At 41.6% G+C, this 4,735-nt stretch overlaps 1 long non-coding RNA gene across 1 annotated transcript; it reads right to left on the bottom strand.

Moving 5' to 3' along the window:
- LOC308081516 lies at positions 1-1,588 on the bottom strand. Its single transcript, XR_013932861.1, has 3 exons — positions 1,483-1,588; positions 1,251-1,367; positions 1-142 (listed from the first exon to the last, which is right to left on the bottom strand). It is a non-coding gene; the product is annotated as an uncharacterized lncRNA (long non-coding RNA).
- Between the last annotated feature and the right edge of the window lie 3,147 nt (positions 1,589-4,735).

The following is a 4,735-nucleotide window of genomic DNA, read 5'->3' as shown; positions in this document are numbered from 1 at the left end:
CGAGGAGCGGACCGTGACAGTCACAGCATGGTGGCTGGGTGATATTGTTGGTGTGTCACAGCGTTCCACCCTGTCACTTCACGTCCACCTTCAGTTTTTGCTTCTCCATCACCGCTTCCAGTTCTGTGGTTTTGTGCACATCCTGGAAAAGACAAGGAGAGGATAATGGAGCTGAACATGGTTGGATTTACCATGGTACTGTGAATTTCTTACTTAAAGGTAGGGTAAGTGATTTAGCCTACTTTGGTTAAAATAAGTGTTAAATAGCTCTATAATCTGATAGTACTCATTGCTATAGAGTGTTTGTTCAGTAAATGAGTCTCCCATGTCTCTCCAGCTCTTTATTAAACAGAAAATGCATTTTCAGAGCTCTCTCCTGATTGGCTTAAATGTTGTCACCTACCTGAAAATGTACTATATTCTGTTTACTAAAGAGCTGGAGAGACCTCTGTGACCGAACAAACGCTCTGTAGCAATGATTACTATCAGAATATACTACTTTAACCTTTTTAACAAAACAAAAAAAAGAAAATACCAAAAATATCACTTACCCTACCTTTAATACTCAAGTGCATTAAGTAAGAGCAAAATGACCAATGTGGTCATGAATATGGTCAATGCCATAGAGTTGCCTTGTCACTAATGCAGTGACAAGGATTGTCCTTCATTGGCTTCCCACCTGTTGAACTAGGGTCAAAGTGGTGGTGGCATTTTCGCCCTCAAATTGATATGTATTTGGCCACGGACCCCCATCTGAACAGATTTTGTGCCAGGGACCCAATGAGAGAAGATTTGTCAAGAGTTTTCAAAATGTTTTTAAAATAGCAGATCCACAAGCTCACAACGCCTCACAATGCGACCTGATGAGAGCTTGTAGATTGCTGGGGACCCCTGGAACCCCCCAGACCTCACTTTAAGAACCAACGCTTTACACCACCCAGGCACACACAATTTTCAGTTCACGCTGATTTGTACTAATATCCTGTGCTCTTCATTGCAAACCAAATCCAACATTCAGCGAAATAATGATGACCCTACATTGCACTGCAGTTTACAAACACACCCCAAGTACAATATGTGTAATGTATGTATCACAGAGCAAGACCATATTGAGGCTACTGCCTGCGTGATTGGAACCACCGACCCATAGCATTTTATCTGCACCATAGAATGATATCTATGGTGTGTGTGTGTGCGTGTGTGTGCGCGCGTGCGTGCGTGTGTGTGTGTGAGGGGGGGACTCTGCGCACCACCGGGCTGTGTCTTTCATCATTATTGAGAGCAGGTTCCAGGATATTATGGGGAACAAAGCCTTTCTGGCCAAAACGATTCCGACATTCCCACCGGTGCTTTGATGACTCCATTACCTGTCAAAAGAGTAAACGGGAAAAAATTGTTATTTCACTTATATGTTTTATTAAAGTTCACTATGTAAAAAAGGAAAATATTATTGATAACTAATGCTATGAGTGAGATCTTTACCTCCAGGGTTTCTCCTTGCAGCACTGAAAGTTCACTGCTGTTCCTGGCCAAATGGTAATTTCTGCAAAAGTAGTGTTGATGGACGGCATTCTGCGGCTGCCACCCATCCAGGAACACGGGTGTGTATGGAGGAACAGACACACTGAGCTGGGAGCTGGCAAACGGAGCAGAAGTGATGCATTTAGAAATCACCAACCTTTACCCTCCGCTCAAATGATACTCTCAGGTACTCTGGGTTATTAACCAGAATAGACAGGAAAAGATTATAATTCTAGATTTATTTATTTTTTAAATAAAGAACTAAATATATTAGTCTGATTACCCACTTAACCCTTTAGGCCCTATTATACGTGTTGTACATTGGCGGTGTAAAATAAAATAGCAAAAATAACCTATCCTATCTTTTAGATCTTGTAGATCTGCTAACCCTTACAATAAAAAAAAAGTACAATTGTTGCATTAATCGTAATCAAGGCAAAAGTTAGAAATAATCATGAAATTGATTGAAGTCATAAAGCCCAGCCCTACTCTCAGTCTTTGATCGATAGATACTTTTCCGTACGACCTTATAGCTTAATCAATCACGCACGCACGCACACACACACACACACACACACACACACACACACACACACACACACACACACACACATACACCAATGTTCAGTCCAGTTGGGCCCTAAGGACAGACACAGAGTCCCAGTTCCTTTTCTTCTTCGGTCAAATGCTCCTGAAGCAGAGATACGGCACCCTGGGTCAGAGCCGGGCTAACCACCGTTGCCCCCCACTTTGGTCCAGTTTTCACCAGCTGTGAATGGGATGGTAGAGCTTTATAGAGTCTTGAGGCAAGGCAAGGCAATTGTATTTGTATAGCACATTTCAACAACAAGGCAATTCAATGTGCTTTACACAGAACATCAAGCAAAGGAAACACAATTATACATTTATAATTATTAGCAGGCATAAAACAAAAGAAGAAGTAAAAATGAATAGATACAGTTACAGTGCAGAAGCAGAACATGACACTGAACAAGTCGACAGAGTCGCATGACAGTGTCTGTCGTACAACAAAGTATAAAATAGGCAGAAGTGACCGGCAGACACACAGACAGACAGAGAGAGACAGACATGGACGAGCAGACTACTAGACAAAAGGAGATCACTGAGACTCACCAGTCCGAGGGGGACAAAGACATGATGTAGCAACTCTGGTGAGTTAGGCTCTGAAATGGAAGACTTGAGAAGGTCCTAAAAAAACAAAACAAAACTAAAACTAACGAAAAGACAATCCACAAAATAATTATTTTCATCTTTCATGATTGTTTGTCGTCTAATTTACTTGAATGACATAAGCAAATTGTATTTCCTGTACAGCTGCCTTCATACAAAAAAAAAGTGAGGAGAAATTGACAGTAGGAGAAAAGATAATGTCATCTCTGAGGAGTGACTCATCTCTGCTCACCAGAAGGTTGAGGGAGTATTTAATTTTCTGAAAGATGTCCACATAGTCCTCCTCCGATGGAGGGCTTGCTCAGCGTCAACAAATCAACTCTCACATAAAGGAAAAATGAACCGCTATTGTTATAATCAATGCAGCTTTGATTTTGATGATTTATTTAAGCAATATTACACGAGAGGGTGTGCTTTACCGTCATTATTAGCACGCCTGTGATGCGGTCAGGAACGAGGCGAAGCCGAGTTCCGCCGCGATCACAGAAGTGCTATAATGTAAGGTAAAGCACACCCTCGAGTGTAATATTGCGATTATACAACAGTTACCAACAAAACACATCCAAATGTATTCATATTGTGGGGCAATTCATAATTTAAAAAAAATCGCTCATGATCCGTTTCCCTGTAAAGAGAGAGTTTATTTGACTGAGACAAAATAGTCCCTGTAACAGCGCAGCACTAGTCTCTGAGTCATCGTCTCATCAACACAGCTGATTCAGTAGGCTATATCGCTCGTCGTACGATCGTGTTACGTGGCCAAAATAACTGATCTACAAGCTCACAACGCGTCAAGATGGCGATGCGTTGTGAACTTGTAGATCGGCTATTTTCTTGCCGTACGATAAAGTATAACATACACTGGACTGTTAACGAAATGGGAGTAATTTCACTTTAACACAGGAGGATATTTATACAGTATGGATGTTACCATTGAAATAAAGCACACTTTTTTCCAGTTATTCCTTTTATTATAGGATTTTTAGGCGATTGAGTGTGCTCTCTTCTAACCATTGATCAACCGTAAGTCCACCAAATAAGTCAAAATTAACAACATAGTCCATTTTGCATAGCTGTTTGTTCTCCGGTGGCGGCGGTGGGTCAGGCTACTGTCCTGTTTGTTTTCCTACCGTGGGACAAGCGTGACTTCACAGCACAGCTGTGCGATATATGGTCTAATCAGGTGCGGACTGCAGTGCGGAGTGATTTATTTAATGTGATTAGGCCCGTGCTATGATGCTGGTTTGAAGCACGGCTAGAAAGCTCTTTCAGCCAATCAGATTGCTTGGTCGGAACTACCTGTTGTATAATTTAAAACAATGCAATGCAAGTGAGCCGAATTAAGTAGTAGTTGTCTCGGACATATTCCAAAAATCACTCACACACACAGCACACACACACACACACACGACACACAGCACACACACACACACACACAGCACACACACACACAGCACACACACACACACACACACACACACATACACACACACAGACACTAAATATTTATCTTATGTCCATATAAACAGAAGTACAAGAATGCCTTGTACAAAGGATTATAAACACTGCCAGTGCAGTCAGATAATAGGAAAACAGCCAGTTACAAAGTGCATAAGGCAGAACATTGTTACATACAATAATGTTGGCATACAACAATCATGGGTAAAGGGAACAACGCCTCCTCCAAATTGAGTGGCTTCCTATATTAGTTGATATTGAGCAGTACCTTGCTAATTTGTGTGGCCCTCCTTTTGGAGAGGCCGGCCATTTGAAGGCCCCTCACAACCAACTTGTGCACGTGTCCTAGGCTACCAAATATAAAAAACAAAAGTTTACACCCGTAGCCTAGCTGAGAGATGGTCTGCTCTAGCTGATGATATTTTAGCACTTTGTGTTAGGAAGGCTTCCTCTAAGCTGTAATCAAAAGTACAGCCGACCTCGAGAATGGACACCTCCCTATGGTTTTCATTAACAACAATGACATCAGGGGTGTTAGCTGAAATGTTAGAGAACACAGAATCAT

The sequence above is a fragment of the Gymnoscopelus braueri genome, assembly GCF_963280865.1.
Source record: "Gymnoscopelus braueri genome assembly, contig: SCAFFOLD_325, whole genome shotgun sequence".
NCBI classification, from domain to species: domain Eukaryota; kingdom Metazoa; phylum Chordata; class Actinopteri; order Myctophiformes; family Myctophidae; genus Gymnoscopelus; species Gymnoscopelus braueri.
Note: the sequence above shows the minus strand (reverse complement) of the source record. Positions and strands in the feature narration are given on the sequence as shown.